Here is a 22,379-nt window from a genome sequence, read left to right as displayed (position 1 = left end):
GAATTTAGGAGTTTGTAATGACCATTTAGGAAGTTCTACAGGTCCTCTAGGCATTTCAAGGGGTCTTTTGAATGCTTAGGTGGTCCTGTAAGTGGCCTTAGTTGTTTCAGGTTTCAAGCGGGCCTTTAGGAGGTTCTGGTGGTCAATGAGTGGGTCCTACAGGTCCTTTAGGAACTTTTATGAGGCAAGTCATTGAGAAGGTTCTAGTAGTCACTGAAGTGGTGCTATGAGTAGTTCAGGTGTTTTTAGTGGTCATTAAGACAGTTCTAATGGTCCTTTTCAAGGTTTTAATCGTCACTGAGAACAATCTACATGTAGTTTTGGAAGGTTTAGCAGTTGGGAAGGTTGTAGCAGTCCTCAAGTTCAGAGAGTCTTGAAGACGGTAATCTTTTAAGAGGTCTCAGAAGTCCTCCAGAGGGTTTCTAGTGGTCCTTAAGGGGATTGTAGATGTTTAAATACTTATGGGAGATTTTGCGGTTATGTTTTAGGCAGCGTTCCCCACCACCATCTGCAAAACACCAACTGAGGAAATGTCCTTTGGAAGAATGCTGTTCATCCCTCCAGTCAAGTTTAATATGAATTTGTGACAAGGAGCACTGAACATGTTCTGGAGGCTCTAAGTCTAACATCACACACTTTCTTTTCCTTTAATTTATCCTTTAATCTGTAGACTATGGATTGTATATGTACGGTACTGTATATACACTATATGGATTGAAATCAGCAACACATGCTGCCAAAGCTCTGAGCCTAAACACAACAGCTCCTGGAGAGATAAATGGCAACAACAAATCACACAGATCCAGATCATCCTCTGCTCTACAACGTTACCACATTCTGCCTTAGGCTGATAACACAAGACAGTTACAACGCATTTTTAAAGCACTACTCTCTGCTCTACCCATCACAATGTAGAACATTGTCTTAATCTTGCCTTTATATTTCAAATTCCCATTGTGATTAGAGAACAATGGGACTGCACATTTGGGACTTTATGTGAACTTTAAATGCAGGAGCGGCAAGACAAAACAAACCTATTGACTTTGTAGAGCAAAAAGACAAAGCTCTTTTGTCCTCATGAGCACAGAGATGCAAGGCACATTTTGTCTGAGCTTTGTTTGTGTGGGACAAAGCATTATGATTTCCCATGGTCTTGGTCAAGATTTGTGAGGGTTAAAAGGTGAATTTTCTCCCACAATACAACTCTCAATGATGTACATGTAGAAGAATCTCATGCCATTCAGATTACCCTATGAGTTTCTGGTGTGAGTTTCCAATTCATTGTGAAAAGCAGCTGCACTATCTCTTGATTAAATCACTGCCTTTTCTCCACAGTTTCCAGCTCAGTGTTATAACTGTGCTGAATAAAAGACTTAATGTGAATCAGTTTTAGGGTGAAAATCGATTTTAACATTCATCCTTCTCATGAATGTCAAACAGACTTAATCACGTGATCGTCCCACCATCCTTAATTTACCCCGGATACACAGGCACAAACAAACACTTAGCACCTTCCCACTGCCTGCTATTGTTCATATACACAGGCTTAAGTTATTTTTCCTGCAAAACGCAGGTAAACAAACCTGCACAGGCTCTTCAGAGGGTTGCTGTGCTGCCACCCCACATCCCAACATCCCCATTAGAAGTCTGAAACAAAAGAGGTGTGATGTACGACAACGTGTGTATCAAAAGATTACACTAATTTCTCTGAACCCTTTTTTGATGCCGGCTTCAAAAGGGTTGTTTTGCTACGTAGCATGAAATAGCCTTTTACTGCTGTATTTTGCTGCACCGCCATTTTAGCAAAGTTGGCCAGCATGTCGCACACACTTCGGTGTCTTTTCTTCTCCTTTCCTGCCTCCCTCTCTCTCTCCCTCGCGCTCTCACTCTTCTTTTAAGAGGCCATATCCACATAATGCCAAGGCCGATGGTTTTGCTGGGAGCACCTGGTGAGTTAAAGGCTAGGCCAGGTGGTACACAGCTTTGACTGCCAATTAGAGCAGTGACCATGTGAGAGCTGCCCGAGATAATTTCTAATTAACAGTGGACCTCTGAGGCATAACAATTAGCCTTTCCTTCAAATAAACCCACAGAAGGATGCATGTCAAGCCCACTAACAAAATCTTTTTTTTTCCTTTTCAGCTGCCAAATAATACCCAGCTGAAGACAAATGCAGCAACTAAGAAAAAAAAAAAAAAAAAAAAACGTGCAGGAAGTGACGGCAATACTGCACAAAGCCTTGCAGAATGAGGACGTACATATTTGTATAGCTGAGCCTATTTTAGTAAAGAATGAAGGCACCTTTCCTGACAAGGTCGTAGATGCTGCAGGCCTGTCAACATGACTGTAAGGAGAACAAAGGGTACAGAAGATGCTTTACATTGATGATGACACTGAAGGTCTGACGCACCCTCTCTGCCTAAATGATCGCACCAGAAAACTATTAGGACAGCAAGAGGACGATTAGTTTTCACAACAATATGATGAAAGTCTAGGACGTCGCCTGTGTCCATCAAAATGGACAAAAAAAAAAGAGGAGAAAAACCTCCTGAAGACATTGTGATATGGAGATATACGGCTGTGTAGCTAGACAGAAACATCTGCTGCACAGTACAGTATGGTTTTACATAATGCATCCATCCCTCTTGAAATGCACCAGCTGTGGATTCCCTTCCTCTGCTCCTGCAAAGGAACATGCCAATAAGCATTATCAAACATGCAGTTTAAGATAAAAGCCACGCAGTAATTTGACAAGCCTAATTGCAGGAGTGATGTGTAGTCTCGACGTCCCTGATTGCACTGGGGAAAGATTACGACAGCAATCACAGGATGGCTTTCTTTGTTTGCGGAGGCAAGTCGTGTTTAAGTTGTCATTCTATAATCATCTGCAATGACCTCCCAAGTAGGGAAAAATACAGCCAAAACAGTGGAAGATGCTGTTTTGTAAATGCTCACATACACAAAATGCCATATATTCTCCGTGTGTGCCCACAGTGTAAGACGTCTGCTCAAGCTTGGGAAAAAAAAAAAAGAGAAAATGATGCTGAGGTGTTTCTTGGAAAATAGCCAGGACTGCTAAGTGGAAACAGAGGGCAAATCAAAAAGCCAGGGAGAAGTCTAAGGGGAATAGTGTTAGGGGAGAAGACAGCGTTTGACTGACCCGAGAGGCCTGAACAAAAGACACTGACTATTAGTGAAATATAGTTGTATGTGCTGCAGACACATGCAGACCACCACCCGAGGGACTGGACAGTTCTGCCGTTGCTGCTGCAGCCTTGGTCGCAGACCCTGTTGTAAAGCAATGTACTTAAACGGTCTGATTTTGGTCTGTGGTGAGCCACGGGGATTCCTCTGTCTGGAGTCTGAATGCCAGAGCTGAATTACTGATTACAGTCAAGCCCGCACTGACTTAACTCAGCCTTCGTGCCGCGGAGGGCTAAAGACCAGAGGAAATACCTCGCAAGGAAAAGGATCTTAAGAACTGGAAGCTGGGATCGTTAGAGGAAACTCGCACAAACTTTGAATGAGATGTTAGCGGCCCTCGTGGAACGCCGTGGCGTGCTTTGAAGTGGAAACAAACAGCACAACTGCGACTGCAATTTCATCAGACTTTTCCTTGCAGCACGTCTTCATCTGGCTGGCAGCTGGTGAGAGTTGCCATGTTTCACAGTGACTCACTGCTGCTTCCATTGTTAAAGGGAGCCCACAAAGGACCTCCATGCAGAGGAATCGTGCAGCTCTTTAAAATGACAAAGTATAGACAGATGAGAAAGCCTGCATATGAAGACAGATGGACGTCCACATTATCAGGATGATACACATTTCTCTCAAAATATCTCCTCCATGCTATGTAATGTAACAAATGGTAAATGTTTATGGCAACCACAATTTCCAGATGTAATTGAGTTTCTTAATAATGGATGCCACCATAGCACCCCATCTCCATCTCTGCCGCCCTCCTCTCTAAATACTGCAGCGCAGTCCCCCAAGGTCACGCCATCCAATCTGATTGGAGGCGTGATGAGGAAGTGACTGCATTAATGTATTCTACTTGCTTATTATTTATAATGGCAGGAGGAGGTTTCAGTGAAAAATTGACCAGAGTGCTGCAGACACCTTCATTAGTAAATGAGGTGACATCTCATACAACATACACAACAGAGGGGATCACTGCAAAACTCATAACCCATAAACCCGGGGTTCACCCACACTGGGATATTAAGCTGACAATGAAGCGCCGGGTGATTAATGTTTACAGCAAATTAAAAGGATTTCTGTCAGAGGAAATTGTTGTTTTACTTAATGAGGCTGCTTCCAGGACGCCAGGCATTTATTATAACGTGTTCTGCACAGATATCTCTCACGTCTGCTGTGCATTCAACAGTTGCTCAGGCTTGGTCCACATGCTGAACATAGTGGAGGGTATATGGTCTTTTTGAAGTCTGAAAGCTGAGCAGTGCATGAGTTTGCCAGCAGCCCCCTACCCCCCACCAAAGAATCTACAGCAAAGAAATCAAAAGCAGCCCTCAGAATGGAAGAAGTTGCTTGAGAAAACATCTGAAAACTGGAGAGAAAAGGGCTCAAACATGCGCATATTGAGACCTCATGAATGGTATGGGTATGAAATCCCGAAATTAATTGTTAGCACCGATAACCTACACAGGTAGGTGTTATTTCAACACAAAGAACACAGGCAACAGAAGCATGCCGCTGCTTCGCATTAGTCGCTCAGGTGTTGATGGTTGTGTAGATTTGTGCAGGAGAAAGTTACAGTGCAGCACTTTGAGACTTTAATTCTGCCTGCGCCTGCGTGTTTAAAGAACTGCGATTAAAAGCTCCAATTAAAATATGAGGTCGGTGTTGCAGGGTTAAAAGGCATGTTTCGGTACTCACTTAAAGTCGAGCCTGGGCTGCGAGAGAAGTCCCGTTATTTCCGTGCGGTGCGGCTCCGCGGCGGCGGCGGCGGCGGCGGCGGCTCCGCGGAGGACGAGGAGCGGGCAAATCAGCGCAGTCACAGCGTGAAGGCTGCAATTTAAGGGCAAAACAGGCTCCAAACTGGCAACCTCACACCGCTGCCTGTTTGAATATGAAAACACCGGGAGGAGGTTTACTCTTCTTGTGGAGCAAGCACGTCCATGCGTTTCTTTTCTTTTCTGCGAAAGGAGGAGGAAGAGGAGGAAGAGGAGGAGGATGGGAACAGTTTCCTCGCGTACACCGTTACTCCCTCCAAGGCAATGAGAGGCATGCATTTTAATTCCTGAGCGCTGACCATGAGGGGCACAACACTGCTACGCCCCATCAGCATCCTCACACACACACACACACACACACACACACACACACACACACACCAGGATGTTTTGGCATGCCTGACCAGGTCCTGCTGTTTGCCTCCAGCTTATTGCTGCAGGAATGAACAATAAGTTCCCATACAGTAATAAAGAATGCATTTACAGGCCAGCTTGTATTGCACATCTTTTACTATAACTGCACCGGTCTTATTTTATTAAACACAAACTGGGGATAATTAGGCTTTTATTACAAGCTTTGATTGATAAAAGATAATATTCTTCATGCCCTCTGCAATATTCCTATAATATCCCTAATGGGACTCATCCATCAAACGTCTACAGGCTGTTTGTAGTCTTTCCTGCTTACAGGATCACTACAGCTTGTTTCCATAAGTGCAGCAGACTAATAGGATAATAGAGGTGACAGGTAGCTTAACTGCAGTGAGTCGAAGCACGGTGAACTCACTCAAGCTAAAGTTCTCTCAGCCATAATAGCCCCAGGCCAGCTGAGACATGTTGGCTGAAGCCCTTGGCCAGAATACTCCTTACCTTTACCCCCAAGGCCACGAAAAAGCATTTGGTTCTTCATATACGATGTGTTAGCTTCATGAAAACTGGCAACATTCACACTAAATCCTCAGCCAGGGATTTATTTCAAATGTCACTAATTATATAAGCCACCTTTATTTTTTGCTAAATGGTATTTCAAAGCCTGTGGGTAAGGTTTTATTTCCTACACAGAGTTTTCGAGTGTGAATGTCAAGAAATACACTCTTCCTGTGTCCTTACTAAGCTCGTGATTGAAGTTGAAACATGAGATGCAGTTCCTTGAAAAAACAAACAAACCTGCAGTTGAAGATATTTTCTGCATGCACACACAATTTGAATCAACTACCATAAAAGCATACTTTACTTAGATGAAAATAGCAATGTATTAAGTTGAAAGGAAGTGCATGATTTGCTTAACCAAGGGCAAGACTGTAGCCTGTGTTACATCAGCGTAACTTTGTATTGCAATGAGATGCCTGTTTCTGCAGCTTGCCCTGGGGCCCTGGACCCCTGAGGCCCTGGAAAGTCACTGTTTGCATGTAGATAAGTTCATCATTTGATAGAACATTTCCTCTCTGGTTGAGATTTGCATGCTGTCTTAGGCTCAACAGATGGGTGGGCACTTGGCTGGATGGGGACTTGACAGGCCAGCTGAACATACAGGGAGGAATGACGGCTGCTGGCAGTGTGTATGTGTATGTGTGTATGTGTGTGTGTATACGGGGCTAGTGGGAATGGAGTGTGTGAGATTTGTGTGGGGAGGTGCAGACAACATGGTTAAACCAGGAGCAGGGTAATAGAAATAGAGCTGGATTTAGAGCACTGCACTGTGAAATGTGGTGTTGTCTCGCTTCTGGCTTGATATCTGTGGTGGTGACGGTGGTGATATGGTGGCATTTGTTGCTATGGTGTTTCCACCAAATTCATCCACTGGCTCAAAATACTGTGTTTCATGTACCTTTCACTTCAATTCTTATATTTATGATAAAAACAAAATAAAGAGTAAATAGGAGCTGTCCAAGGAAAACAGCATCATTATCAGTCGATGATCTGTGGTCTTTTATTGCAATCATAGACTGTAAATAAAGATGGATGCAACCTCCACAACATCACCCATAGGATTCTGAAGTGTGGTTTTAAATCTCAAAGTGGGCTGCTCCGCCGTTGCCATCTTGGCAGTGCCCGACTCCGTCTAACTCCTGGCTAATCCAAAGGACAAAGTGGTGGGATATGTGTAGAGCTCAGACTTTGGTACATGCCGGTTTGTGCCAAGCATACAGTCACCCACCTGTCACTCAAAGCGGCCATGCCTTCAATTATACAGAACTTTAAGCCTTAATAAAATAACTCACCTGTTTATATAATAAACAGGTGAGTTAGTTAACCATTTTTGTACCAGCCTGTAAACATGTTTATTTCTACTGTAAAGTTGGACATTTTGACATGGGAGTCTATGGGGTCCGACTCACTTTTGGAGCCAGCCTCCAGTGGTCGTAAAAGGAACCACAGTTTTTGGCACTTCCACGTTGGCTTCAGTTTTCAGTCTCCGAGGTCACCACTTGATTGAAGTGCAAAACTAGTTGGTCATAGAATAGAAAAAAGAAAAATGTGTGATATGTTTGCTTTTGTGTTTTGGGGTAAAAAGAAGAAGACACCACCATCCAGACTCTTTAATGGTGAGTTCTCCTCTTACAACAGCTCCACATGTGGAGAAATCCCAAGCTGAACAGGTCGTGTCCTGCTACAGTTGCTAAGCTGAGCATTGCTGTTCAGAGGAGGGATTTAGTTAGCTCTCAGTTAAAAACTTTCTGTATACAGCGAAGTTTCTTTGAAGGTTACTTCTTCTAAAGTTTTTAGAATTAAACTTAACAGGTTCATTCTCCGATTGACAGCCTCAGCTGATTTATTTTTCAGTGGCATGGCTTTGTCCCCAGGTCATGAAATTTTAATGTAGTGGATAATGTCAGCTCGTAATTACAAAAAAAGGGGCAAGATTGGATTTGTGCACTTTCTGCAGCGCTGCCAATGTTAGTCTGAATTGGTCCAGGCTAATCAATACTCTGAACATTAACAGTTCTCTTTCACGTGCTAGCCTGGAGATGTTCAATTAACAATGAATGGAAGATAGATTTCATGGTCTCAAACTTTGTCAGGATTTGTACCTTCAGCTGAGTTTTATTTTTTACTGCGTCTATCAGTTGTGGATTGCGGAGCGTGTTTGCCACAGAAACAGCTTGCAGTCAGCATTTTCATGATTATTTATTTTGCCATTACACATCATAGATTAGCAGCCAGGACAATATTTTTTACTCTTGTCTCAAGTCACTTGCCGACCAGTGTATCCCAAGGCACAGGAATATATCAAACCTACAATGTATTGGTTTTGCAATAAGTCAGTGTAGTGAAACCTTGTGTGACCAATCCTAAGCAAAGGTGAATATATATTAAGAAAACTTGGAGGAAAAAAAAGGTACAAGGTGCTCAATCAATTTTATAATGGTAGCAGTTTTCCCATGTCTGAAGTTGGTACAGTGTCTGGCAGGTTGACGAAGCATAAGTTAATTAATTTCAAAATCTGGGGCTGTAATTTTGGCTCACATGGGTTTTGAACATCCTCAGAGTGAAGGAAACCTGGTCTGTTTCAACTGTGAGAGAATGATAACAGATGGATCATTTTCACTGAAATAACATTAAAAAAATAAATATTGGTAAAAGACGGTGCATACAGTGTGCAACACCAGATTAAAAGAGTCTCACAAGAATGTGTTTTTTTTTTTACACAGAGTGAGATTCATGCTGGGTTTAAGCTGCAGTGTCTGTGCACCAAAGAGCAATATCTCCCAGCATGAGGCGTACGGCCCTCTGGCAATATCCTTCTCACGTAGAGCCAAGGTCACTTGGCTAACTACAGTATCTCATCTCACAATGCAAAAGGATTACCAGTTTGTTGCGCTACTCTCCGGTGGGGAAGCTTCCACACTATCGCTCTTCCTCAACAGATCCTTCATCGTGAAGGGCTGTCGACTCCGAGGTTACGCGCCCTTCGTTATTCGGTGTGTAAAGTGTTGCTCTCGCCCTCATGTGTTCTGCATACACCTAATTACACCTGCGAAAAAAATGAACCAGGATGCTTTTTGGCTCCTCTCCAAGGATGGGCCTCTCACCTCCTCCCACTCATTGTTTTTCTCCTTCACTTCTCCAACAGCGAACACTCAAACTGTCGGGTACTGAACTCTTGTACAATGCTTATTCTCACAAGTTTATGCTCACATTTCTTCTCCAGTACCGTCAAAGAAAACGATCAGTGTTGGAGCTGGGATGATAAAATGGTTTCTAAGAAGAAGAATCCACATAACAACCTTTTTCCAAAGATTACTGCGAAAGGCAAGTAAGCTCTACTGTTATGACATCACAAAACTCCCAAAATTATCAAGCGAAACTTTTGGAGTCAGCCTCGCGGCGGCAAACGACTCAAGATTTGTAGATACTGTAACAACGAAATTAGAGTTTTTTGTCATGTCACTAATTGTTTTATTTGCATGTTGCTGTTTTGTGGCTGTGCGGCTATGGGCGATTGGGATTAGAGGATGTGCGATACGGAGAATTGAGCGTTGCGGCCCCTCCACCAATGCAGCTGCAGCTCCACATGAGAGTGAGGACCCAAGGAGTATTTTACAGAGCAGATTATCAGTTCACTGCTGCCAGGAGAAAAACTATCTCTCCACTGGGAGATGCCATTATTTCAAATCTTTGTCCAATTATATTATGCTTGTAGGGGCAGTGGGTGTGTGTGTGTGTGTGTGTGTGTGTGTGTGTGTGTGTGCGTGCGTGCAAACATGCAAGACATGTAGGTTGATTGGACAGGCTCAAGAGGAGAACACTGAGTACTGGGGATATAATCAAAAGTAGCAAGTGTTTGCAGTCAGTGAAAAATAGTTGCAGAGCTACATGGCTTCTGAGGAGGGATGAGAAGGAGGGTCTCTGAGGATGGTGTCGGAATCTGTCTTGCTGATGGAAAAATCATTATCAACAGCATTAAGAGCAGTGAGAGTGAAGGCAGAAAAATGCAGCCTATAGAGTTCATTTGAAACAGCAGTTGTGTCTTGGTGTCGTCTTGTGAGAAATGATTCGGAGGAGCCCTCGCTTTTGATCTCGGAGTAGTTTTGGCTCCCGAAGACCTCTGGTGTCGATCTGTGACGCCCACAGCGTGGATGTCAGATGGGTTGCTGGCATGGTGCGACACTTACCACATCTCAGCCCCTCAGAGTCCAAATTGATCATGGAGTGTTGTTTGTTATTGTGGGGAGCTAAGTTCATGGAAACATCGCAGAGACTTATTGAAAGCAACGTTGAAATTAAAGGAGATTAAAAAGCGTGAAAATGCCCTGTTAGGTCTGTACAGGCTTAGTGGGAACAGAGCCAAATGTTTGGGCGGAGCTAAAGTACTGTTAGACTATGTGCTCATTAAAATCAAAAGGGTTTGCTCAGACCAAGAGAATCTGCCTGATTATGACATAACTGTGTGAGAGGGAGACACGTTTGACTGATGGTGGGGCAGGAGGAAAGATCATGGAGCGTCCCACGTGGAAACAGTCAGAAAAAATGTCGGCAGCCACACCGTGTGAAGCTGTACTTATTTTTTAAGTTGCATGTTAAGCAGGTATGATGCTTACCACGTTCACCATCTCAGTTTAGCATGTTTGCTAAACACGAATTAAAGCCGAGACTGACCTGAGTGTCGGTGGTTTTGCACATATGTAGTTATAAATCAGAGAAGTGGAGACAGTAACGTGCTGACTTGATGGCACCACAGAGGAAAAGGATCACTGAAGTCCATCTTGCAGATGTAGGTGGGGGATAAGTGATGGTTTCTCTGAAATATGAACATTGTTGTCATCGAAGGAGCGTCTCTCATCCTTCAGGTGCAGGTGAACTGCTGAGTCTGGACCTGAGGAGCGGACACCCATGTGTTCAGCTGTGTATTCGTTTAATGGTTGTTTAGCTTCACCAATAACTACAGTGAGTCTGTGTAGTCCTCACTGCACTGGGCTGCACACATTGTGATTCTGGGTGTGATGCATCAGTTTTTGTTTTAGTGTGTTGTGTTAAAGATCAATAAACAATCTAAAATTAATAACCTTTACCTAATTTGACTTTCTGTGATAGGTCATGTCAATAGCAACCCACCTCCCCCTCCCTACCAGATAGATAGATAGATAGAATGATTGATTTATTGACTAACTGAATGATTACCAGGCCTCTGCAGTCTGCTGCTTGAGCTTTGAGGCTCAGTAGCTGCAGCAGCTGCTACTAATGTAAAATGTCCAAATCCTATATTGAGCTGTTGGTGGTCGAGTTGCATTGTTGGTAATTTAGGCTCCAGGTTATGACAACAAAGAAGAAAGTGTGGAGGAAATAAGACGGCATCTTATTCTGTTGCATCGATTTTTACCCTCTTCTCTCGTTTTTTTTTTAAACTGTCCATCGAGTTTAGCATTGTGAAGGTGCAATGCTAAAATGGTGGAGAACTCTATTAATGATAAAAGATGGAATTTCCTTTCTTTAATTATATACAGTTTTCTTAGTAAGGTTATATACCAGAGTGCACATGTTGGTGCTGATTCTTGTGTTTTTACCAGCGATTTTAGGGAAAGAAAACTGGAGTAATGAAAAGGGATTAGTCTGAAACAACATTTCATCAGCGACGCAGGGAGATAAAACGTACAGAAAATGTTACTGAGCAGTTCAATGAAAATACAAAATGTAGAAATCCTGGGACGGGTGGGGTTCAGTTGAGGGAACTCAGCCTCTGCGAAATGAAAATGACAATAAAACTGTGTTACCCCATGACATGAAACAGACTATGATGAAATTTGATATGAAGGAATACGTTCAAAGCAGAGAAATAGTAAACAAGGATCTGTGCGGTACACACACCTTGTCATGTTGTTTGACATTTAAGATTATAGACAGAGATCATCTTATTATCACAGCTGCCTCATGGACGTTTATCCAACGGTTGTTTTTGACAGTAGACTGAATGTAGTATTCACTGATGCTTACAATGACACAACAAAACAAAACCCCTGTAACACACACACACACACACACACACACACACACACACACACACACACACATATACCTGAGAATCAAAACAACATTGTGGGGATTCTGGGACCAGATGTCGCCACAGCCTCCCATCCCCTCCACCCATGTCTCCTCTTCCTCCTGTGTTTTATTTATTTTTTTTTGTCTTTACTTTCTTTCCTTTTTCCCCTGCCTGTTTTCCTTTCATACTCTCAACTTCTTGTTGCCGAGGTACTAACAGGCTCTTTTGCCAGATTGCTAAGAACTTCAAAGTGTGTTTGACAAGTACACTTGGGAGGCCCGCACTGGGAGTGAGCGTCTCTCACACTGAGACCTGAGGACGGGTCTTAAAAGCACTGTGTGTATCTACAGTATTAACATTCAAAGGAGATCGTACTTTGCTGACTTTTACACAGCTCCTTTGAATTAAATATGTGTCATCTCTGTCACAGCAGCTCCATTAATATACTCTAGCTTCTATTGCAGTGTCTGGCTGACAGGGAGTGTTAAGACAAAAGTTGCATGGCCTACATTTGAATTAAGGGCATTTCATTTGACATTTGACACACTGGAGGCACCCTTTGGTCCCGGCTGCCATGTTTGTGGCTGTACTTTTTAATTTGAAGTGCCTTTTCTTTAGGGAGCGGCATTGAGAGGGCGAGCTTTAATTTTTCCTGACAGCGAAGGTTTTAAAGAGGGGATGCCTTTTCAGTATTTAATTTAACACTTCTTCCACCGAACGTGACAAGTCTGCATAGAAAAAGCTTTCAATCCGCTCAGTGCACTCCAGATCTTTTTATGTCGTTGAGATACACCAGGGTTTTTCTGCCTTGTCTTTTTATCTTTGCAGCCCCCACACTGACTCGTCACAACTCTCAATTTACAACAATCCTCGAGAGGGCTTTGAAATATGAAAAGTGCAGAGAAATGGAATGGAAACTGGAGAAAGCATGAAAGAGTAATGAATTCACTAAAAACTGAGTGATTGCTTAAGGAAAAAATAAATCTAATTTAGAATATGTAATGTCTTTGAGAAACAGATTGAATCTGAAGATGATGGATGGATGTTAAGGACAAGAGCCAGTCCAGGGTTGTGGCGTCGTTGAGGAAATGACAAGCTAAAGGTGGTTCTTAACCAGTTTTACTTGTCAGATTAGAGGTTTGTCCTGATCAATACAACTGAAATATGGAAATAATTATCGCTTTTGTGATTTGCTTGGTAAGTGAATGTTTTTTTTTCAGCAGACACAAAGCATGACTGGCATTCACCTGGAGTTGTGTGTCTGGGCACGAGGAAAACGTCCTCCAGCCTTAACGACAACATGGGTCGGCTTTTCCTCTGATACATCCCGTGACGACATTTCTTCAGTTAGCTATTAAATATGCCACAGATTTAGGGACAGCTCATGGTCTCGCTTAAATAAGCACTTCCTTAAGGATTGGAGCACCTACCTTCGTTGTCATGGTTACAATGATAAATAGTCATTGTTAAAAGAAACTCTGTTGGTTTGAAACTCCTCCCTGTGTGGACGTTGTCTCTATATAACAATGTCGCCTGACTTCCTTTTGTTCTTGTCATAATTGCTATGGCCACTAGCTTTTGTTACGATTCTGAGTCATAATCAGTCTTAATTTCTAATTGTAATAAGTGTTTTTGTTGTTTTCCATCCCTGCCTGAGGATGGTGCTGTTTACCTCTCCTTTGCTTTTGTTGGCATGATCATGATTTTTAGGGAGGCAGGTAAGAATCCTGTATTTTAATTTTGCTTTTTTCTTTTAGGTGAGACAGAGTGTAACTGCATATTGCTTTGACTGTCCTCACCTCAACGATTTTCTACCACTTGAGGATAAAATAATTTTGTTGGACTGCAAATCGTTGTGGCACTGGACATCCGTGGGAGTGGGGGAACATAAACAGAAATGTTACTTTGGGGCATTTGCAGTATTACATCAAGTTTGTTTCTACTTCAAGCTGTAACCCTCAGTTCAGTACAAAACTAGCCTCTAAAATGCTAAATGCTCCACTATGTTTACCAGCTAGTTGCTAACTGCTTATCTATCGGTTAGAGGCAGTGCTCAGTGATTTTATGACTTTTCTTGCTGGAAACATCTACCTGCTGCGACTGGAATCAAGGTGGATGATGACTAAAACCTGTAAAACGTCCAAAAAGACTCTGTGGTTTGTCTCTAAAAACAATCCCTTATTACAGTAAATCCCAATCTGTGGGCTATGGCCCCTGGTGGGCTGCAGAGGTATTGCAGGTCGGCCAACCAAGCATTTGCCAAACAGTATAATTCAATATTTATTTAATAATAAAAATATAGCGTTGTTCTAAAACTAAATGATCTTTAACACATAAACAATTAAAAACTCCTTTCATTTTTATTTTCTTCTCGTATTAAGGCCTATCACTGTGGAGACAGTGGAGCTTCCCACATGTTTCCCTGCTTCCTCGTCAGTCCTGAACGTCATTAAAATAAAAAAGTGCTTTCAGAACGGAGTATTTGGCCTTTGTATTGTTACAGAGACGGATGTGAGCTGCCTACATTTTTAAGATTTTCAAGTGGGCCATTAATTGGAATGATGTGATCCATTGTTAATATAAAAAACTAAAATTGCCATCAATGAATATTAAAAGAACATTACCATTGAATGTATTTTGTTGTTTTTTTCTTTTTTGGAATCAACGTTTATTAACCTCTTTCATATCATGATATTCCAAATGCATGTAATGCCATCGGGGAACGTTGTCAGTATAAAGCAATGGCCATCATTCTTTGTTGTAAAGGGTCTGTTAGTGTTTCATAAATGTCACCTGAAAACATAACGATTAAATTACAGCACAAAAACATGGACTTTCAGCGCACCACGTAACACAAAGCTGTTGTGAATGCGTATTGTGAGCATGTCCCTGGTAGGAGAGCAGTTTTCTGCCTCATCCAGCTGTCATTATTTCTCATGGTGAACACCTGGCTCCAGAGGACAAACACTGCAGGGAAAATGGTCAATAGACTATTTCGCTTGATCCTCTTTTCATCCCCCTAAACGTAAACATAACAAGAAAAACTCTTTGAACAAAGCTTCTAACTGTGGGATTACTGCAGGATTCAGTGGCCAGTGGCCGTCATTTTGTTTGGCAATGATGCCCTGTCAAACACCACGATTTAAATCCACTACTCAAACACATGAAAGCAGCTGAAGTAATAGAGTGTAGCGTGTATTTTGTTTTTAGATATACACACTGAGGCTTCCGTTGTGTGATTGCCATCTGAAAAGGTTTGTGGGAACTAAACAGACTGAGATGTCTTCAGCCTGCCTGCTCTCTGCTTACCATCCTGCTGCATGAGATTTGCATCGGAGCTAATAATGTGGGCATCACCCTGGGTGTCTCATGACGTCCTAATAGCATTACAGAAGGGATTGGGCTACCTGATGGCTGCTGGTCATAATGTGTTTGGACCAGTGTGTCAACGTGATCACCTCCCACCTAACAAGATGTGAAACACCAGTGGGGTTGATGCACAGGTTTCCCTCTGTATGTGGGAGGGTAACTGGAAGATATTCTATATTAGAGATACATTTTCATTAGAGAGCGGGTGGTTAAGTAAGATAACTTAAAGGAGAAGATTGGAAATATTCAATTTTTCTTGTCAGCAGATCCCATAAGAGGCAACAATGAAATGATCCGACTAACAAGTATTGTGTGTGTTTCCAAAGCCAGATATATCTTACTCCTCTGTGCCACCGACCTCCATTGTTGTCCAAAAACTATTAAATCACATCCGCCAGCCACACTGTTGCACTGGGTGACATGTTCCTTCATTACCATGAACACACACACACACACACACACACACACACACACACACACACACTGTAGTTTATTTTGAGTCCTGCTGCCAGGTATACTCACTAATGAATCAAATGTGTGTGGATCCACAGCTCAAAATTGTCACCAATAAAGATATTTACACTATTTCCAACTGTTTGTGTAATGTTTGCTCAAAACTGCAGTGCACGGCTTCTTTAGGAAATTACTGACCCTTTTTGAGGATATTTTTGACCTTTTTTGAAAAAAAAAAAGATGATCTGAAGCAGGAGCTGGTGGGTTGGGGCTGAGTGCTACCTACAGGGCAGAGAATGCTATTAAAAACTCTGGTTCCCTCGACAAAAAAACCAATGGGATTTTCACATGGGCTTTTGGGTTACTGTGGAAAATAAGCTCTGTGACAAACAGAAGTTCATGATATTTACACATTTTGTTCAGCAGACCTTGAACTTTGACGTTTGACCATTAAAATCTAAGCAGTCTGTCCCTGAGTCCAGGTGAATGTTTGTACCGGTACTCTATGGGAAGCAGACCTCTCTTGTGTCTGTGAGTAAGAAGGTACATATGCTGTTGCCGCCACAGTGAAACTACAGGTAGTCAGCAAGAACTGTCTGTCTAGATAAGCTTAGGATAGCGGCGTAAAAGTGTTGAAAGGCCGGGGATTGTGTTCGCTGCCAGCGAGGGAGTTAAGTTATTCCGAACACCACTTCAATGATGCTGCATTCCTCAGCACTTGGTACGGACCGAAAGCGTCACCAGCTAAGATACAAGTCTGGCTAAATTAACCTGAGCGCTCACAATGATGGTTTGGAGTGTAACAGCAGGAAGAAGGTACCATGAAGTTGCCAAAAATATTGAAGGGGTGTTTTTAATAGGTAAAACGCTGTATAATGCCAGACTTTGGCTTAACGGATTTATATGTACAGTAGTAAAGCAATGCCCCAGCTCCAAACCTCTGAGGCAAGGCCATGTAATGTCTTTAGCCACAGTAGCAGGGGTCTGCAGTGTCGGTCAGTTATTCCACCACTTCCGTCCAATCATAAATATCTCAACAACCACTGGATGGATTGTCATGATATTTATACAGATACTCATGCCCCCTTAGGATGAATCATAATAACTTTGGGGATCCCCATTTTTTATCTAGCGCCTGAAGTCTAGGTTCATCTTTCAGTTGAAAATGATTCTCGTTTATATTCCAGTGTGGAATGTACAGCAGACCAGTTGGGTAGATAAATGTCATGGCTCTGGACACAGTGTTTGACTGACAAGTGACCTCTGGGAGATGCAGTGTTAAAATGCCGCAACAGCCAACACAAAGATGCTGTGAAGATACAGAGGATAATAAAAGGGATAAAAAAAAGCTACTATAACAGTTCAATTTCTCACCACAGCTGAGCTGCTGCTTAAGAGCTGTTAAAATGTGCATGCTTTGTCACCTTGGAAGTGTCTCTTTGTAAACACTGCCTCAGCACTTAAAGCAGGCTTTGGGAGGATTCAAGACACTTCCTCCTCAGATACTGCCATCGTGTGCATGCCCATTAGAGGTAATTGGATTATTTCTACTCTGTTTATCTCTTAATTCCTCACATCTGTAGTTGGAGGGAAGTGGATTGGATGAAGGAGAAGCACGGGATCTCACCAAGGGTTTATGGGAGCATTCCCACAGCGGGATTTCATCCCCGTCTGTCAATCTCTAGGGAGCTGGGACTGAATATGTGAAAACAGAACCAAGACAAAGACAAGGGCTCATCCACCTTCTATTTTCCGCCACAAACAGGGACAACGTCACGCCTTAATGTCCCCATTTGATCGCTTTGACATAACACAAATGCCACCAGACATCATTACCCTCTGATCTAACCAGAAATTTTAATTTTTGTACCCCAGACGTGAGGCCGCAGATCAATAAAGCGTATATTGTGAGAGAACGCAATCCACAGCCATTGATTTTTCCCTGTATTACATTTATCTGCGCAGCTAAAAATAGTTTTAGCTTTAGCATATCACAGAGAAAATCCATACATTTTTTTTCTCTCTCTTACATATTTATTTTAGTGTCACTCATGATGGGAAAGATGATTTCTTCTTCTTTTTCTACTTAACTGTGGGTTGAGGTTTTTTTTTTTTTTTTTTTGAATACCTGCATATTTGAGCTTCAGGTTCCACAAGTGTGAAAAGCAATCCCCTCCAACCGTGTAATCTTGTCATGCTACTTGACTTCCCTTTCTTCGCTGGAGAGCAGACGATGAAGCAAGACCTTGGCTTGCAAATAAATCGTGGCTAAAATAAATTTACACGCTCCGCAGGCGTGATGTTCACCTTTTTCTCCTCTCCCTCACTTTTTCGACTGTTTGACTGCAGCACTGTTTACATGTTATTTGTGTCTCATTAGTCAAAAATCTTCCTCCAGTACTTCAGTGCTCCTGATTAATTATGCATTTCGACACAACTGCAAAAGCAGCCTCTACATCACAATAATGAATTAATGATCTGCATTTGCGAGATTGTCATGTGCGACCTACATTTATATTGTGATTGTTTCTTTCTGTTTGAACCCCTTTGAGAATAATTACGCTCTAAAGCCATTTCCTACTGTACATTAAAATTGATCCTCGGTGTGATGTGCTGAGAGACTGCTGCAGCGGCATCGCTCAAAGGGAAAACTGCTTCTGGGCTTGTTACAAAAAAATCCTTGCACAACTTTACACAAAACAGCCCTTTTACACAACCGTGAAATAAACAGACCCCCCCCCCGCCCCTCCACTTCCATCCATTTCATTACTTAGCTTGATGTCATTGTCACTTAGAATAAAGATCCAGATCTGTGCACATCACAGGCTGCTCCGGTGACCTTTTCTCAAAGTGCGGAGTGTGTGACACATCCAGCGCTGCATGATTTCTGCGTGCAGCGCCGATCTGCCCATTTGTAATAGTGAAATTAAAGGAGACTGCAAGGTTATACACATTGTCAAGAGCAACAAAGGAGTGTGCGAGAGGATTCTTACATCGGCAGCATCTTTCGCTTTCAACCTTGGCGGACCTTGAAGTTCTACTCCTGTGTGACTGGCAGCAAGAAAATAGTCTTTGGTTTAGGATGACAGTCTCAAAGAGATGTGAAAGTGGGTGGTATTTCTCCTCTGAGCTCTTTTTTTGTGTAGTGATGTAAAGCCTTGTGAGTCACAATGAAAGCTCAGGACGGGCATTGTTGATTCAAGGGTAAACAGAAATCCGTTTTTTTTCCTGTTTTCTATTTTCAAACATGTAAATAAAAGTGATTTGTTTTTTTTTGTTTTTTTTAAATAACATGACAATAGAAACTCCAGCCGAGGGCGACAGGCTGTACCTCAGTGGAAGCAGAGAGAGCTCAATCCAACGCTGTAATGTCATTCTCACTTATTATAAATAGCTTCTTTGTCGGTTCACCAGTCAACTGATTGTATGAATTACATTCCCAGGAGTAATAAAGTCATTTGCATCGCCCTGGTTTACACAGCCATGAAGAAGGGCGTCCATTTTCCCCCCCTCTCTCCCTCCCTCTCTCTCTCTGTTGCAGCAGTGAACTGCCTCAGTGCTTCCCATCAGTCCTTGCTCCATCCTCAGGCGCCACAGCTGTCCCTGTCCCTACCTCCACTTTGTCAATGTGCTAATTCAACACCCAGAGTTGACGTTTGTCTACTGTAGCCTGTCTCCTAACCCATCCCCACTAAACCCACCCCCAACTCATGAAATCTCATTAGCTATCAAAACACTCCATAAAACAATTTGAAACTTCATCCATTTGGATCTGATGTGTGGCTCTGGCTGTGTATCTCTCTTTGCTCCTGAAATGTGTTTCACAGAGCGAGAGCAACAAGGTGCATCACGGACTGTCTTTGACTTTTAACTCAGCACTGGAATAAATATATGACCGGAGGCCCAGGTGAGACAACTGTTAGCATATCCAATTTGACGTGTGCCATTGTTGGGTGTGAATGAAATATATAATTCATGGCACACATTCTGCTGCATGCTTGCATTGTTTTGTGCCGTCTGATATAAATGAGATTCACCGTCCATCCATTCTTCTACTTCCCTGCGCGTATTTATTTTTAGAGCATAAATCTGCAATTAGAAATCATAATGAAGAAAGTAAAGTCTTTCTCAAAATGTCTCCAGATGTCAGAGAGAAATCGCTCTGCCTCATGTTTATTAATTATAGGCAGTATATCCTTGAGCTAGGAGAGAAAAAAAAAAAAATACAATTTGCTGCACCACAGGACAAGAGATTCATCCTTGTGGGTGCTGTGGGTTCAGTCTTGTTTGTGGATTCAACGTGTGCCTTTCATTTTTACAGAGAGAAAACCGGGAGGGAGGAGGATCTGAGATTCAATTTACGGACAAGATGGAAAGCCAACACAGATGTCAGGAGTGAAAAATAGTTTCAATTGACAAGTGAAAGAAGTTTGCAGTGTTGAGCCGTGATGGTTGTGGCAGATGGATTTCTGTCCTTGCCACTGTGTTTACAGCTGACATTCGAGGCCCTATGAAATCTCAAGATTGTTTATTGTGAGTTTTTTTTTGTTTTTTGTTTTTTTAACTTTCTTTTTGGTGCTTGAAAATCCTATGGCACAACAGGTTGGAGGGACAAGAGGAATAATTGATGTGTAGCATGTGCATAATTTATTTCCGAGCCATCGTGATCAAAGCAGCCCGTGCCGTGCTGTTTCCCTCTGCACTGCGAGGCGACGAAATGTCCTACCTGTAGGTGGATCTGTGACTGACACAGCAGCTGTAATCCATGTCTGGGATCGCTGCATGGGAAGCAATGATATTCGAGGCCATTGTATAATCGGCGCTTGTTCAGCAGGAAATGAATGGCACTGCTTTTTCGTTTTGAGAGGAACCAAATGCGGCTTGAACGATTTCCATAAATGAGACAAACATTCTTTGGCATGCAGTACCCAAGGTTTGTTTATTTTTAATCTCCTTTGTTATCTGTCATTTTTAACACCCCCCCATCTCCGGTGGAGGCGGGCCATGTTTACCAAACTTAATAACTCATTTGCTCACCTGAGAATGCAGTGGAGTGGCAGGAGGCATCAGCTGTCTGCTGCAGGTTATACATAAAGATGAAGCAAGGAAAAGTGGCTTTTAAGGACAAAACCAATTACTTGAGCAATTTTCGTGTCAGGCAATGGACACAGGTCATTTCATATCATTTCACGCTGATTCTCCTGGAAATAAAGCTTATAATATAGTATGAGGCCACAGTGGGTGAAGGCGCTCACCAAACAGCAGAGTGGAGAGCAGAAACCGTGCACTAGTATAACATGAGCCCGTTTTTAATGGATTCTCTTGCATCATTGAATGCAGCACATGGTGGCAGGACCCCATTCATGTGTTTTTTTTTTCTCCTTGTCTGTGCTGGCTACAGCTTCAACATGTGCGCTTCGACTGACAGCTGTGTTGCTATTTTGGTATTTAGGATTATGATGCATTTCAGTTGGATCTCTGGTGGGGAGATTGCGTCCATAACTGACACCAAGGGGCCTGTGCATGTCAAACCCCTCGCCCCAAAAAACAATAAGTTATTACTTCAGGCAGCATTAACTGATTCTTTTAGCCACTTTGGGGCAGCAGAGCACAACACGTCGTCTGACACATTATCACATTATCAAGTTTTAGTAGCAAACAGAATGACCTATTTACACACCCAGCTGACGCATTAGCATTCATTTAGAATCGTGTTTCAGGTGACCCAGTGAAAAGAGGTTCAATTATGACTTTCCTCTTTTAGCTCTGTTGTGGTTTCCATCAACTCCTGAGGGAAATATCAGGCTCTTTAAGCTGCTAAATGCTGCAGTATGTTCACCATGGACAAGCTAGCTTTGTTCGCCTGCAGTTAGGTGCTGGGCAGGTTTTTTCACTGGGAACAGCTGCCTGCTGCTGACAGTGATGTGGAGAGCAGTGACACTGAACCAGACAGTACATTTGTGGGAACTAAAACTGGAACAAAGCTAAGAGCTAAGGGGAAGTGTGGAGTCGGGTGATCATTCTTTCTGGGGAAGCGAATGTGAGTCCAGTTCTCACTCTCCTTAAAGCTCTGTTAAGTCACCACTATCACCTGATAGAAATATATCTGCTATAAATTTCTCCACCAGCTAGTTGCTAACTGTATCTTATCTGAAAAAAGCCTTTTTACAGTGATGGGAAATAGCATTGACGAGAGTGGAAGCTGTGGGCCAAAAAACCAAAAAATAACATAAAAGAGGCTTAATAACTCTGTAGACCTGAGGGAAATGCACTGTTGTTTATAATTCTCTGTGGATTCTTCACTACCAGCGACCCCTTTCATATTAAACACTGTTATTTGACCCATTGTTAACATAGAAAATATTGATTAGTGCACCTTTAACGTCTCCTTATAGTAAAAACATACTTTACATGTACCCATTAAAGGTATTAACAAAAATTCAGTATCTGATAATGTCATGCAAAGCCTCATACACACTCCTGGTAAGAAACCCATTGCATTGATACTACAACCTACTGTGTGTTATTGGGCTTTGCCCTTCACTGTCTTAAGTGATAGAGCCAATGGAGATGGCCGCATTCTGGCAAAGCAAGTCAGTGGAACA

Source organism: Trachinotus anak, unplaced genomic scaffold (assembly GCF_046630095.1).
Source record: "Trachinotus anak isolate AG129_WGS33_773 ecotype Australia unplaced genomic scaffold, CSIRO_AGI_Tana_v1 ptg000016l, whole genome shotgun sequence".
Lineage (NCBI taxonomy): Eukaryota > Metazoa > Chordata > Actinopteri > Carangiformes > Carangidae > Trachinotus > Trachinotus anak.
Note: the sequence above shows the minus strand (reverse complement) of the source record.